Raw genomic sequence first — 17160 nt, forward strand, 5'->3', positions numbered from 1 at the left:
ATTCACCCTAGTTCTCCGTCCAGGAGTTGCAAGTAGTTTCTGGTGTTTGTAGCCTACTGGAGGCCGTGGACAGCGCTGATCGTAGGGGTGGGCTGTGATGCGGTAGGTACGTGGCACGGTGTACCGGATACCCGTTAGGTATCTCGGGAACCCTGTTCACATCGTTCGGGGCCGTATGGGAAACCTCGGCCGGACTCCCTGCGGATGGAACCTGAATAGGCGATAAACCTGGACTGGAGGCTTAGGTGATTAGGTAGGTCGTGGCCGACACCCACGTTGGGCTTCCGCTTGAAGGTTGCCGAGTACATGTCGTGTAAACGACGATAAGTGGTGAGAGCGTGTATGAAGAAGTACACCCCTGCAGGGTTAACATGATCTATTCGAATAGCCGCGTCCGCGGTAAAGGACTACTTGGTTGCCTATACAGTTCATAGACAAGTAAATGGAAACTATTAAAAGCCTCAAGATAAGTGTGAGTGCCGAGGATGGCTCTTCCGTAGGAAGACGGAGGTGGATCCTCGGTAGTGTATTGAAGTGGTGAATAGTGGACTCGTGTGCGCAAAACTATTTCAAGTTGGAGTATCGTAGGATAGACTAGCCAAGAGTCAAAGCTGGCTTGCTGCAATAACTCCACCGACCCTTCTTGATACTATGCATGTATGTAGGATCTGATGTAAGTCTTGCTGAGTACCTTTGTACTCATGTTGCTATAATCTACATTTTTACAGAAGACGCTGCAACCCCTTCTGATGGGTTCTATGTAGACGTTGACATCAACGAGTAGGCTAAAGACCCAGGTGGTGACCCTGAGCTTGTGATGGACCACGTAGTATAGTTAGGCTTCCAAGCCTCTTTTATTTTACTAGTTGTCTGTACCCAGACAAAGTACTTCCGCTGTTGGCTTGTATGACTGTATGATTTGTATGTTGGATCGTGAGACCCGTACCTGTGTGTATGATATGTATGGCTCCCTGAGCCTTAAATAAAGTACTTGTGTCATAGAGTCATGTTGTGATGCTTCGTTGTATTTGCACATATCGAGCATATTGTGTGTATGATTGAAATGCTTGGTATGTGTAGGATCTGACCATCTAGTTGTTTATCTTTAGTAGCCTCTCTTACCGGGAAATGTCTCCTAGTGTTACCGCTGAGCCATGGTAGCTTGCTACTGCTCTGGAACACTTAGGCTGGCCGGCATGTGTCCTTCTTCGTTCCTGTGTCTGTCCCTTCGGGGAAATGTCACGCTTTGAGTACCGGAGTCCTGTTAGCCCGCTACAGCCCGGTTTACCGGAGTCCTGCTAGCCCAGTGCTACAGCCCGGACCCACTTGCTGATGACCGACACGTTCGAAGCTGGATCATGGATGCCTGTCCCTGTAAGTCTGTGCCACTTTGGGTTTACGACTAGTCATGTCAGCCCGGGCTCTTTATCATATGGATGCTAGCGACACTATCATATACGTGAGCCAAAAGGCGCAAACGGTCCCGGGCAAAGGTAAGGCGACACCCGTGGGAATACCGTGCGTGAGGCCGCAAAGTGATATGAAGTGTTACCGGCTAGATCGATGTGACATCGAGTCGGGGTCCTGACATGTTGCTATTGATCCGTGCATGCTATGGTGTTGTTCTTGCCATGTCTAGCTTCTATGCCATTTCTTCTTCATGGCTGTATGATTAGTTTGTCATGCCATGCTCTGTAGTGAGTGCATCGATCTCGTAAACATGCCTACTTGTTAATCTGTTTGCATGCTCCAGTTTTTCTCTAAGTCTAAATCTGTTTATGTTTTTGCTATGTTCACATGCTTGCAATTGTATTTTCTGATCCCTTTTGGCTCAAGGTCACTAAGGGACTTTTGTTATATGCTTTGAGTAGCTTCATGCCCTGCCTTGATTTGCCATGATATGTTCCTGTAGCATGTAGTTTCCGTGCTCTTAACATTACTTCCTGATGACAAATTCCTGACTTGTGTTATTTTCACTAAGTCTAAAACTAGTAATCTTTTGCACTTTTTCCATGCTTGTTTGAACCTGTTAATGAGTGAATTAGCCGTATCTCAGTGTTCATATTTTGTCAAGCATCATGAGTGGATCCCTGCCATGTATTTTGTTGTCATGTTGGAGTGCTGTAGCATGTTGTTCTTGATGCATTTAGTAGGCTACTTGCTGTTTATCGCAGACCGGTGCCATATTTGTTTTGCTTGCCATTTCCAAACCGTGCATCCGATTCCGGTGATCTTTATATCGATTTCAATCGAAATCACCTCACCTTTCCAGTGGCACTCCTAGATTTCCAAGTTGAGGCCAGATTCAATCATTCCTTTGCAAATCATGCATATGCATCACATATTGCATCCCGCATACCATACCATGTTTGCATCATGTTGCTTGAGCATTGCACGTGGTTGACTGTGTTCCCTTTTTCTTGTTGTCTTGTTTGGGTAGAGCCGGGAGACGAGTACGTGAACGAGGAGCCCGTTGAGTACGCTTATGAGGATCAAGGCAACTCTGAGAATTTTGTAGGCAAGATGACCATACCCTCGAAATCACTTCTATCTTTCCTTGCTAGATGCTCGCTCTCTTGCTATGCCTATGCTACGATACCAACCACATTGCTTATCATGCCTCCCCAATTGCCATGTCAAACCTATAAACCACCATGTCCTAGCAAACCGTTGTTTGGCTATGTTACCGCTTTGCTCAGCCCCTCTTATAGCGTTGCTAGTTGCAGGTGAAGATTGGAGATCGTTCCTTGTTGGAACATGTTTTATTGTTGGGATATCACCATATTATCTTGTTTATCTTAATGCACCTATATACTTGGTAAAGGGTGGAAGGCTCGGTCTTATGCCTGGTGTTTTGTTCCACTCTTGCCGCACTAGTTTCTGACATATCGGCGTTATGTTCCCGGATTTTGCGTTCCTTACATGGTTGGGTTATAATGGGAACCCCTTGACAGTTCGCCTTGAATAAAACTCCTCCAGCAATGCCCAACCTTGGTTTTACCATTTGCCACCTAGCCTCTTTTCCCCTTGGGTTTTCGGAGCCCAAGGGTCATCTTTATTAAACCCCCCGGACCAGTGCTCCTCTGAGTGTTGGTCCACCTCGTCAGCCGTCGGTGGCCACCATGGGCAACTCTGGGCTGGCCTACCGGAAGTTTGGACAATCTGAGTGTGCCCTGAGAACGAGATATGTGCAGCTCCTATCGGGATTTGTCTGCACATTCGGGCGGTGTTGCTGGACTTGTTTTACCATTGTCGAGGATGTCTTCTAACCGGGATGTCGAGTCTGATCAGATCGTCTTGGGAGAAGGAATATCCTTCGTTGACCGTGAGAGCTTGTGATGGGCTAAGTTGGGACTCCCCTGCAGGGATTTGAACTTTCGAAAGCCGTGTCCGCGGTTATGGGTAGATGGGAATTTGTTAATGTCCGGTTGTAGATAACATGAAACTTAACTTAATTAAAATGCATCAACTGCGTGTGTAACCGTGATGGTCTATTCTCGGCGGAGTCCGGGAAGTGAACACGATGTTGGAGTAATGCTTGACGTAGGTTGTTCTAGGATCACTTCTTGATCATAGTTTGTCGCTCGCGCCTTTGCCTTCTCTTCTCGCTCTCTTTTGCGAATATGTTAGCCACCATATATGCTAGTCGCTTGCTGCAGCTCCACATCATACCTTTACCTTACCTATACGCTTAAATAGTCTTGATCGCGAGGGTGTGAGATTGTTGAGTCCTTGTGACTCACAGATTACTTTCGAAACCAGATGCAGGGACCGATGATACCGTTCCAAATGATATGACCGAGCTCAAGTGGGAGTTCGATGAAGACTCTCGTCGTTACTATGTGTCTTTCCCAGATGATCAGTAGTGGTGCCCAGTTGGGGCGATCGGGGACTTTGTTGCATTTGGGGTTTATCTTCATTTTGGTTCCGTAGTCGGACCTTTAGTGTAATTGGATGAATGTAATGTTATTTATGTATTTGTGTGACATGGCGAGTGTAAGCCAACTATGTACATTTCCCCTTTATTTATTTACATGGGTTGTTGTGAAGATTACCTCACTTGCGACATTGCTTTCAATGCGGTTATGCCTCTAAGTCGTGCTTCGACATGTAGGAGATATAGCCGCATCGAGGGCGTTACAAGTTGGTAATCAGAGCCTTCCCCGACCTTAGGAGCCCCCTGCTTGATCGAATCGTTGGCGTTGTTGAGTCTAGAAAAATGTTTTGAGTCATTTAGGATTATATATATCGGAGAGTTAGGAATTCTTTTTACTCCTCAGTCCCTTCGTCGCTCTGGTGAGGCATCCTGACGTAGAGTTTTGACTCTTCTCTTCTCAAATTTCACTAAAAAAATTTAGGATCACGCGGTTATCTTGGAATCGTTTCGATGGTTTTGTGACGAGAACATTGTTCTTGGTGCCTCCTGACATTTAGCGGTTGTGGCAGTGTCCCGGGGAGTTGAGCTCCGAGGTGTTGTCATCACAATTTTATCGTTGAGATTCTGGAATACTTGAGTTTTGCCGACATCGAAAATCTCTTTTATGCAGTTGTTGGTGAGATAACCTCGACGCCACCCAGTACTGGGCCGGGAGTTCGGGAGTATTGCCATAACTCGTATAACGGGTGCTTTTCGAAGGTTGAGGTAAATGATTTCCGAAGGTTTCTTGGTTATGTGTTGAAGGATGGATACAGCTGGATGTAGGATTTGCTAGCTTTGGGTGAGATATTATGCTTCCCCTGTATCCCCAACACCTGATTGCATAACCGGAAAGGTTCGGGAGTTTCATAGGTGGGAATTCTTGTAGCTCTAGTTCTTCTTCCGCGGATATTTGGTTTGGGATTGGGTAATCCTCACCAAGTATTTGCTCTTGTCCGTACCTTGTTGTTTTTCTTCTACCTCTATTCAAGTGGCTTCTCAATTTATGGAAATGTGACCATTTCGATTGGAATACATTCGTTCTTTTGTTCGGATGTGAAGACTATATGTGCAATTTCAATCCATTTGATTCATCTTGAATATTTATCTGTCAAGATGCTAATGATGTCACCCTCTTCAGGATGGCTCCTGCTAAGGGTCAGAATCAGAATCAGGATCCGCCACCACCACCTCCACCTCCGGAGGCATGGCAAGTTGTGATGGCCGCTACCAATGCAAACACGCAGCTGATCATGCAAATTCTGCAAGAGCGCAACCAAGGCCATGGAAACAATCAGAATCAGTTTGCTACACTCAACTAGTTCCTTGCTAACCAGCCAAAGACCTTCAGCAACTGTGTCGAGGCCTCAGACGCTGATGATTGGCTCGTGGATATATGCAAGCATTTCGAGTGCAGTAACATCAGGCCTGAGGACTTTGTCAAGTTTGCCTCCTTCCAACTCAAAGACCAAGCTACAGAATGGTTTCAGCAATACAAAGGTTCCAGAGGAGGCCGTGTGATTACCTGGGATGAATTCCGTCAAGACTTCAAAGCTCATCACATTCCTCAGAGTGTTGTTGAAAGCAAGTGTGAGGAATTCCGCAACCTGAAGCAAGGCAGCTTGTCTGTTTACCAGTATAACATTATGTTCCAGAGGCTCGCTCGTTTCGCTAAGCAAGATGTCCCTGACGAGAAGAGCATGATTTATCAGTTCAGGGATGGCCTCAGATAAGATCTCCAACTAGCTCTCGTCCTTTTTCAGCCCAAGAAGTACGATGAGTTCTACAATATGGCAATGAAGCAAGAGACTGCTCAACTCAAGTACGATGCTTCCAAGAAGCGAGTCAGAGATGCTACTCCTTCTTCCTCAACTCAAGTGGCTAAGCAGCAAAAGTATTGGCTGCCTCCTCCTCCGTTCCATCAGCCTTATCAGCAGAAGAGCAAAGGTGGCAGTGGATCTTCCCACCCACCCAACCTAGGCTTTCAGAACAAGACTTCGTCTCAAGCTCCAAGATCAAGTGCTCCATATCATCGTCCGCTCTCGGAGGTCACGTGCAACAAGTGCCAATAGAAGGATCACTATGCCAACAAATGCTTCAATCAGAGGCGTCTTCCTCCTCCTCCTGTGAGATCTGCTAGCAATGCAGTGGTCAAGCATAACCCCAAGCACGCCAAGGTCAACTTCATGAATGCAACTCAGGCAGAGGACTCGTCAGATGTCATCATGGGTAACCTTCCTGTTAACGATGTTCCTGCAAAATTTCTCTTTGACACTGGTGCATCACATTGTTTCATATCGAGACCTTTTGCATCTAAGAATGAGTTGTCTTCTCAAGTTTTGCATAAATCGTTAGCAGTTGTCTCACCGGGTAAATGCTTGCTCGCAAACTACGAGGTTCCGGATATTTCTATCATGATGGGTGATTTCAAGTTTTTGGCTTCTCCAATGGTCCTTGGTAACTCGGATATTGATCTTATTATCAGAATGGACTGTCTTTCTAAGCACAAGGCTCAGCTTGATTGTGCTGCCAGGCAGATTCAATTGACTCATTCGTCTTAGCATGTAATCGTCTTTGCCGCTCGGGATAATACCATCCGTCTGTTTTCTCTCAATGAGAAGGGTGAGCTGGATGCCATCTCTCAAATTCCGGTCGTTTGCGAATATCAAGACGTCTTTCCAGAAGAGCTTCTAGGAATGCCTCCGCACCGGCCAGTTGAATTCGTCATCGATCTTGAGCCTGGCACGAAACCTGTTTGCAAGCGTCCTTACAAGCTTGGACCTGAAGAGTTGAAGGAGCTGAAGAAACAACTCGATATTCAAGAGCGAATGGGTCTCATCCGACCTAGTTCTTCTCCGTGGGGTTGTGGAGTTCTTTTTGTGAAGAAGAAGGATGGAACGGACCGACTTTGTGTCGACTACCGTCCATTGAACAAGAAGACTATAAAGAACAAGTACCCACTTCTCAACATCAACGAGCTGTTTGAACAACTCAAAGGTAATCAAGTATTCTCCAAGCTTGATCTCCATATGGGCTATCATCAGATTCGCATTCGTGAAGAAGATATCCCCAAGACAACATTCAGAACAAGCTATGGTTCATATGAATACACTGTCATGTCTTTCGGCCTCGTCAACGCTCCGCCAACATTCTCTCACATGATGAACTTCATCTTCAACACCTACACAAATGACTTCGTCTTGGTCTACCTCGATGACATTTTGGTCTTTTCCAAGAACAAGGAAGATCATGCCAAGCACTTGCGCTTGGTGCTGGATAAGCTTAGAGAACATCAGTTCTATGCCAAGTTTTCAAAGTGCGAGTTTTGGCTCTATGAGGTTCTCTACCTTGGGCATATCATTTCTGCCAAGGGCATAGCGGTGAATCCTGAGAAGGTGTCTACAATTGTGAATTGGGAACCACCTCAGAATGTGAAGCAACTCCGCAGCTTCCTTGGTCTCGCAAGCTATTGTCGAAGGTTCGTTGAGAACTTTTCAAAGATCGTGAAGCCTCTTTCCAACCTTCTCCAGAAGCATGTGAAGTATGTCTGGTCTCCTGAATGTGACATCGCTTTCAACACCCTGAAAGAGAAGTTAGTAACTGCTCCAGTTCTGACTCCTCCTGATGAATCCAAACCATTTGAGGTCTTCTGTGATGCTTCCCTTCAAGGTCTTGGTGCAGTGTTGATGCAAGAGAAGAAAGTTGTGGCTTATACCTCTTGCCAGTTGAAGCCCAATGAAAAGAACTACCCCACTCACGACCTCGAGTTGGCGGCAGTTGTGCATGCTCTTTTAACTTTGAGACATCTCTTATTGGGAAGAAAAGTGGACATCTTCACTGATCATAAGAGTCTCAAGTACATCTTCACTCAGCCTAATCTCAACCTCAGGCAGACTCGTTGGGTCGAAATGATTCAAGAGTATAACCCGAGTATTGAATATACTCCAGGCAAGGCCAATGTAATTGCTGACGCATTGAGCAGGAAGGCTTACTGCAACAGTTTGATTCTCAAGCCTTACCAACCCGAGCTTTGTGAAGCTTTTCGCAAAATCAATCTGCAAGTTGTTCCTCAAGGTTTCCTCGCCAACCTCCAAGTCTCTCCTACTTTGGAAGATCAGATTCGTGAGGCTCAACTTCTTGATGCTATGGTGAAGAAGGTGAAGATTGGGATTGCTAAGAGTCAACCCAAGTACAAGTGCTATCGCCTTAATGACAAGGATACTCTATTCTTCGAGGATCACATTGTTGTGCCTAAAGGTGATCTTCGTAAAGTCATTATGAACGAGGCTCACAATTCACTCCTCTCTATCCACCCTGGAAGTACAAAGATGTACCATGACCTCAAGCAGTCATATTGGTGGACTCGAATGAAGCGTGAGATTTCTCAGTTCATGAATGAATGTGATGTCTGCAGAAGAGTGAAAGCAGAACACCAACGACCAACTGGTCTCCTCCAACCTCTTGCCATTCCAGAATGGAAGTTTGACCATATTGAGATGGACTTCGTGACTGGGTTTCCAAAGTCCAAGCGTGGCAATGATGCTATCTTCGTTGTCATCGACAAACTCACTAAAGTGGCTCATTTCCTTCCTATCAAAGAATCTATCACAGTAGCTCAATTGGCAGAGCTATATACCTCCCGGATTGTCTCGCTGCACGGCATTCCGCAGTTGATATCTTCAGATCGTGGCAGCATCTTCACCTTCAAGTTTTGGGATTCTTTTCAGAAGGCCATGGGCACCAACATCCGTTTCAGCACAGCTTTTCATCCTCAAACTAGTGGCCAAGTCGAGCGAGTAAATCAGATTCTTGAAGATATGCTCAGGGCTTGCGTCATCTCTTTCGGTATGAAGTGGGAAGATTGTCTTCCATATGCTGAGTTCTCCTACAACAACAGCTTCCAAGTGAGTTCGGGCAAGGCCCCATTTGAAATTCTCTATGGCAGGAAGTGTCGTACTCCTCTTAACTGGTCAGAGACTGGCGAACGTCAACTTCTTGGCAATGACTGGATCACAGAGGCAGAAGAGATGTGCAAAGTCATTCGTGAAAATCTCAAAGCCGCGCAATCGCACCAGAAGAGTTACTATGATAGCAAGCATCATGATTTGGCTTTCGAGATCGGAGACCATGTCTACCTCCGCGTCTCTCCAATGAAAGGTACTCATCGCTTCGGTATCAAAGGGAAGCTTTCCCCTAGATACGTGGGTCCTTTCAAGATCATCAGCAAGAGAGGCGATCTCGCCTATCAACTTGAGCTTCCCTCCAACTTTGCAAACGTGCACGACGTGTTTCATGTCTCTCAACTCCGCAAGTGCTTCAAGACCCCTGACCGCAACGTCAACTTCGAAGACATTGATCTCCAAGAAGACATGTCTTATCGTGAGCACCCCGTTGCTATCCTTGAAGAAACTGAGCGCAAGACTCGCAACAAGTCAATCAAATTCCTCAGAGTCAAGTGGTCACATCATTCCGACCGTGAAGCCACCTGGGAACGCGAGGATCACCTCCGTTCTGAGTACCCGGAGTTTTTCCAGTCCTAGATCTAGGGACGAGATCCTTTCGTAGTGGTGGAGTGTTGTAACACCCCGGATGTAATTTACCTTATTTGTATTCCAGCTCTTGCCGTTTCCGGCACTAAGTTATGTTATTTCCTCGTTGTTGGGTTTTTGTCTCCGTGTTTTTTTGTATTTGTCATGCATCTCATATCATGTCATCATGTGCATTGCATTTTCATACGTGTTCGTCTCATGCATCCGAGCATTTTCCCCGTTGTCTGTTTTGCATTCCGGCGCTCCTATGTCACCCGGTGGTCCTTTCTACCTCTTTTCGTGTGTGGGGGTTGAACATTTTCGGATTGGACCGATACTTGTCATGCGGCCTTGGTTTACTACCGGTAGACCGCCTGTCAAGTTTCGTACCATTTGGACTTTGTTTGATACTCCAACGGTTAACCGAGGGACCGAAAAGGCCTCGTGTGTGTTGCAGCCCAACACCCTTCCAAAGTGGCCCAAAACCCACCTAAACCTACTCCATCATCTAGAGCATTCGATCATGATCGTGTGGCCGCAAACCGTACTCAATTTGGAGCTCCCTAGCTCCCTCTACCTCTATAAATAGACCTCTCCCCGAAATTTTCGGATCTTCCCCTACCCTAACCCTAGTCCATCTCGCCCCGCCGCCACCGGACACGTCCGGCCGCCGCCGGACGAATCCCGCCGCCGCCTCCAGCCTACCAGCGCCTGCCACGTGGCCTCCCACCACCCACCGCCGCCCGCGGCCCGCCGGGCCCGAGGAGAGCCCCCGCGGCCCGGGTCGCCACCGCTGCCGCCCAAGTCGTCCTCCTCCTCCCGCGCTTCGCCCGCGTCCCGCAGCCTTCTCCTCGCCGCTCGCCGCCACCGTGCCTAGCCGGTCGGAGCAGAGCGCCGCCGTTGACGCCGCCTCTCCGCCGACGCCGTACCTCCGCCGCCGTGCCGCGCCTCGCCGCCCATCGTCTTGCCGGCCGCCCCAGGGCCTCGCCGGCGACTTCCCCGCACCGGATCCGGCGCTCCCTCCTCGACTCCGGCCACCGTGGCTCCATTTCCGGTGATCCTCGGCGTCCGCTGCTACAGTACTGCTATAGTGCCCCGGATCTAGATCTGGGACGAGGGTTGACTTCTCCCCGAAACCCTAACTTTTTAGCATTTTTTCGCATGCCATAACTCTGCATCCGTAGCTCCGATTTGTGTGTGTAGCATATCAAAATGTTCGCCTCGACGAGTACATCATTTCATCTCATTTCATCATTTTCATTTAAGCTCATCTTGATGCCCTAAATGCTGTTGGAAGAGGGCTATGTGATGATTATTTCAGATCTGTTTCAACAAATCGCCTTTTGTCATTTTTACCATGATTAATGTGTGCATGCTATGATCCTGAGCTCTACATGTGTTTTGTAGAATGCCATGTTATATTTATAGGGGTGTATGCCATGTATTTTTGTGATCTTTGTGGTGACTAGCACAAGCATGCAAAGTAGCTTATTCAATGATGCTGATTCCAGGGACTTAGAATTTCACTAAGTCCTTGTCCTGATTTTGTTGTTATGCCATATGTTCATGTTTTTTCCTAGTGATCCGTGCCTCTTTTGAGGATGATCAGTAAGGTTGTTTTGTTACTATTGTGGTGCTCTATCCATCCATGTCTTTGTTTGCATTTATGGAGCACCCTAGCTTGAGTCAATCGAGCTCTACTTCTGCCGAGGATGTTGACATGTTTAGCAATTTTGCCAAGGATGTTGCTATTGATCCGTGCATGCTATGTTGTTGTTCTTGCCATGTCTAGCTTCTATGCCATGTCTTATTCATGGGTGTATGCTTAGTTTGTCATGCCATGCTCTGTAGTGAGTGCATCGAGCTTGTAAACATGCCTACTTGTTAATCTGTTTGCATGCTCCAGTTTTTCTCTAAGTCTAAATCTGTTTATGTTTTTGCTATGTTCACATGCTTGCAATTGTATTTTGTGATCCCTTTTGGCTCAAGGTCACTAAGGGACTTTTGTTATATGCTTTGAGTAACTTCATGCCATGCATTGCTTTACCATAATATTTTCCTATGGCATGTAGTTTCCGTGCTATAAACATTGCTTCCTGATGATAAATTCCTGACTTGTGTTATTTTCACTAAGTCTGAAACCAGTAATCTTTTGCACTTCTGACATGCTTGTTTGAACCTGTTAATGAGTGAATTAGCCGTAGCTCAGTGTTCATCTTTTGTCAAACATCATGAGTGGATCCTTTCCATGTATTTTTTTGTCATGTTGGAGTGCTGTAGCATGTTGTTCTTGATGCATTTAGTAGGCTACTTGCTGTTTATCGCAGACCGGTGCCATATTTGTTTTGCTTGCCATTTCCAAACCATGCATCCGATTCCGGTGATCTTTATATCGATTTCAAACGAAATCACCTCACCTTTCCAATGGCACTCTTGTATTTCCAAGTTGAGTCCAGGTTCAATCATTCCTTTGCAAATCATGCATATGCATCACATATTGCATCCCGCATATCATACCATGTTTGCATCATGTTGCTTGAGCATTGCACATGGCTGATTGTGTTCCATTTTTCTTGTTGTCTTGTTTGGGTAGAGCCGGGAGACGAGTACGTGAACAAGGAGCCCGTTGAGTATGCTTACGAGGATCAAGGCAACTTTGAGAATTTTGTAGGCAAGATGACCATACCCTCGAAATCACTTCTATCTTTGCTTGCTAGATGCTCGCTCTTTTGCTATGCCTATGCTACGATACCTACCACATTGCTTATCATGCCTCCCCAATTGCCATGTCAAACCTCTAACCCACCTTGTCCTAGCAAACCGTTGTTTTGCTATGTTACCGCTTTGCTCAGCCCCTCTTATAGCGTTGCTAGTTGAAGGTGAAGATTGGACATTGTTCCTTGTTGGAACATGTTTTATTGTTGGGATATCACCATGTTTTATAGCGTTGCACCTATATACTTGGTAAAGGGTGGAAGGCTCGGCCTTATGCCTGGTGTTTTGTTCCACTCTTGCCGCCCTAGTTTCCGTCATATCGGTGTTATATTCCCGGATTTTGCGTTCCTTACATAGTTGGGTTATAATGGGAACCCCTTGACAGCTCGCCTTGAATAAAACTCCTCCAGCAATGCCCAACCTTGGTTTTACCATTTGCCACCTAGCCTCTTTTCCCCTTGGGTTTCTAGAGCCCAAGGGTCATCTTTATTAAACCCCCCGGACCAGTGCTCCTCTGAGTGTTGGTCCACCTCATCAGCCGCCAGTGGCCACCAGGGGCAACTCTGGGCTGGCCTACCGGAAGTTTGGACAATCTGAGTGTGCCCTGAGAACGAGATATGTGCAGCTCCTATCGGGATTTGTCGGCACATTCGGGTGGTGTTGCTGGACTTGTTTTACCATTGTCAAGGATGTCTTGTAACCGGGATGCCGAGTCTGATCGAATTGTCTTGGGAGAAGGAATATCCTTCGTTGACCGTGAGAGCTTGTGATGAGCTAAGTTGGGACTCCCCTGCAGGGATTTGAACTTTCGAAAGTTGTGCCCGCGGTTATGGGTAGATGGGAATTTGTTAATGTCCGGTTGTAGATAACATGAAACTTAACTTAATTAAAATGCACCAACCGCGTGTGTAACCGTGATGGTCTCTTCTCGGCGGAGTCCAGGAAGTGAACACGGTGTTGGAGTAATGCTTGACGTAGGTTGTTCTAGGATCACTTCTTGATCATAGTTTGTCGCTCGCGCCTTTGCCTTCTCTTCTCGCTCTCTTTTGAGAATATGTTAGCCACCATATATGCTAGTCGCTTGCTGCAGCTCCACATCATACATTTACCTTACCTATAAGCTTAAATAGTCTTGATCGCGAGGGTGTGAGATTGCTGAGTCCCCGTGACTCACAGATTACTTCCAAAACCAGATGCAGGGACCGATGATACCGTTCCAAATGATATGACCGAGCTCAAGTGGGAGTTCGATGAAGACTCTCGTCGTTACTACGTGTCTTTCCCAGATGATCAATAGTGGTGCCCAGTTGGGGCGATCGGGGACTTTGTCGCATTTGGGGTTTATCTTCATTTTGGTTCCGTAGTCGGACCTTGAGTGTAATTGGATGAATGTAATGTTATTTATGTATTTGTGTGACGTGGCGAGTGTAAGCCAACTATGTACCTTTCCGCTTTATTTATTTACATGGGTTGTTGTGAAGATTACCTCACTTGTGACATTGTTTTCAATGCGGTTATGCCTCTAAGTCGTGCTTCGACACGTAGGAGATATAGCCGCATCGAGGGCGTTACACAGGGGCGACTATCTGCATGGGCATACCTAACGCATGCGGTGCTGTTAAAAGCATACATTATTTCACGTACCTCCAAGCCTTTCAGCAGACTCATAAAAGCTTCATGCAACCCGCTTTCAGCGTATGAAATCCTTTCAATTACCGTACCCATTAGCATACGATGCGCTTCCGAGATAGCAGCTTGCCTCAGAAGATCCTTCAGCGCGTCCGACCGCACACTGTACGGACCCTTGTTGTCGCTCTCCTTAGGAGCCGGATACTGGGGATTCCGGGCAGCCAAAGGGTTATCCTCTGGCCCTAGAGGATCCGGAGATACCCTTCCCGACAACACTTCAAGGTCGCCCGCTTCTTGAGCGGGGGAGTCCGGGGGAGGCGTTTCGCTCTCCATCATCTCCGGAAGAAGATCCCCCGAAGATGAACTCTGTCGGGATGGGCTGCGATCCAGACTACAATTTATAAGCATCGGTTATTGTCTTTGGAAGTAAGGTAGGATATCTTCACTATTAAGTACTTTTTGACTACTTATAGCTCGGTAGAGGGCTGATCCCCATGCGGACATTGTGCGGCAAGAATACCCTCCGAGGCAGGACCCTCTGGCTGAGATTTCTTCTCCCGTTTGGAAACCTTAGTTTCCGGATCTTCAGAGGTAGTCCTCTTCCTTCCCCGGGGAGAGAGAATGCCATATTCTTCCCCTTGGTTATCCTCCCTTGCAGAGGCACTAATTCCCTCGGTTGGAATAGGTAGCGAAGGAGGCCTGCTTTTGCCCTCTTTATTCCCCCCCTTCATCTTCCTTTGAGGGCACTAGACAAGACGCTGGCTCGAGCATCTTTTCTAGCACCGGATTGTCCAAGCCCTCAAGAAGGGGGGCCGAACACCGGATCATCTTCGCCTTTGTTGTCAATCTTGGTCAAAGAGAGATTCTTCAGAATGATGTCATGATAAATAAAAGGACAGTGTGTTCGGCCATGGGATTACTTACTTGGGCAGCGGGGCGGTTGCAGCTCAGGCCCACGTCCTCGGTGGTGTCCGGACACTCTATTTGGGGTCTGAAGAACGACTTGTACATCTCCTCGTGCGTCATGCCGATGAAATGCTGAATAGTGCGCAGTCCCTCCGGGTTGAATTCCCGCATGCGGAGGGGTCGGTGTTTGCAAGGCTAGACTCGACGAACCAGCATAACTTGCATTACCATAACCAGACTGAAATCTCCCTCGAAGAGATCTCGGATACGGCTCTGCAGTATTGGCACGTCCTTGGCTGGACCCCAGCTCAGCCCCCTGCTGATCCATGACATAAGTTGTGGTGGGGGCCCGAGCGAAAGGTGGGGGAAGCTACCCATTTGGCGCTTCGGGGAGCTGTGATGTAAAACCACTCCCGCTACCACAATCCGGACACCTCTGGAAAGGAACACTTTGGCCATGAAGCATCAGCAATTTTTCTTATTAAAGCACCTCCGCACGCTGCGTACTGCCCTTCGACCGTCTTCGGCTTCACATCGAAGGTCTTGAGCCACAGGCCGAAGTGAGGGGTAATGCGGAGGAAGGCCTCACATACGAAAATAAATGATGAGGTGTGAAGAAGGGAATCCGAGGCTAGATCGTGAAAATCCAGCCCGTAATAGAACATAAGACCCCTAACGAAGGGATCCAGAGCAAGGCCTAGTCCTCGGAGGAAGTGGGAGACGAACATAACGCTCTCGTTGGGTTCGGGAGTAGGGACGACCTGCCCTCGGGTGGGCAGCCTATGCGAAATTTCGGCGGTCAGGTATCTGGCCTCCCTCAACTTCTTGATGTCCTCCTCCGTGACGGAGGAAGGCATCCATTGGCCTTGAAGGCTGGATCTGGACATGATTGAAGGTCCAAAGCACCTGACCTGAGATTTGGGTGTTAGATCTCGAGGCGGGGGAAGGATTCGATTGAGCGCGAGAGGGAAAAAAGAAAAAGCCTTGTCCCCTTTATAAAGAGGGTGAATATCAGTCGTCCTCCTTGTGGCCGTTTGAGACTTACCTAAGATCTAGGAGTCATACCAACAGGCACGGTTGGGTTACCCACGTTTGTATTGATGAGAATCCCGTGATAAGGGGAACACGATTTCTGCTTTGACAAGACGTGTCAAGGAAACCGCCTCGCGTTATGTGCGGGGCTGGTTAAAGAAAAACGGTTCAAATAATTACCGGGCCGTGGCGTGATGTCATGCTGCCAAAATGTGTCAACAGATTAGATTTGTGGAAATATTATTCTCTCTACGGTGGTATGTGGAACTTATTTTGCAGGGTCGGACACTATCCTTGTATTCAAACTCTTCTGTGGTGTATTCGGAGGAGGAACCCGCCTTGCAATGCCGAAGACAACACTGCGCGCCGGACTCATCATCATTGAAGCCTGGTTCAGGGGCTACTGAGGGAGTCCTGGATTAGGGGGTCTCCGGACAGCCGGACTATATCCTTTGGTCGGACTGTTGGACTATGAAGATACAAGATTGAAGATTTCGTCCCGTGTCCGGATGGGACTCTACTTGGCGTGGAAGGCAAGCTAGGCAATACGGATATGTATATCTCCTCCTTTGTAACCGACCTTATGTAACCCTAGTCCCTTCCGGTGTCTATATAAACTGGAGGGTTTTAGTCCGTAGGACAACATACAATCATACCATAGGCTAGCTTCTAGGGTTTAGCCTCTCTGATCTCGTGGTAGATCAACTCCTGTAAAACTCATATCATCAAGAACAATCGAGCAGGACGTAGGGTTTTACCTCCATCAAGAGGGCCCGAACCTGGGTAAACATCGTGTCCCTGCCTCTTGTTACCATCCGCCTTAGACGCATAGTTCGGGACCCCCTACCCGAGATCCGCCGGTTTTGACACCAACAGTCGGCGATATCTCGTGGGCCTTTAGCTGGGCCGGCCCATTATGGTTCGTAAAATCTTGTGGGCCTTTAGTTGGGCCAGCCCATTTAATATTTATGAGCCACTTTTGGGCCGGTCCACGTGTCAACATATCATAACCGCATCTCGCCCATTGGATGAGTGACACCTGTGCCAGCACGGAGCTGACACGTGGTTCCGTCGGCCAATGAGAATTTTACATGTGGAAAATCGTCATTGGTCGTGGCTGTTAGCGGGTTATCGAATCCAAAACCGGACCCGATAGCTTAACGGCGACCCGTTACGGTAGATGCCACGTGTTGGTCACCCTTGATGAAAGCACTTCCATGATGCGGCATTTATCGTCATGGAAGTGAACACTTCTGTGATGATAATTTTGGTAATGTCATGGAACACTTCTACGACAGGACAGGTATGACTAGCTTGATTCTGTCATAAAATTGTCAGGGATGTACATGCATGACAGAAAACGTGACCTACTATGACAAACATGTATAATCATGGAAGTGTATTTTTTTGTAGTGTATATGGGAAACCAAAAAG

The sequence above is a fragment of the Triticum aestivum genome, chromosome 3A (genome assembly GCF_018294505.1).
Source record: "Triticum aestivum cultivar Chinese Spring chromosome 3A, IWGSC CS RefSeq v2.1, whole genome shotgun sequence".
NCBI classification, from domain to species: Eukaryota; Viridiplantae; Streptophyta; class Magnoliopsida; order Poales; family Poaceae; genus Triticum; species Triticum aestivum.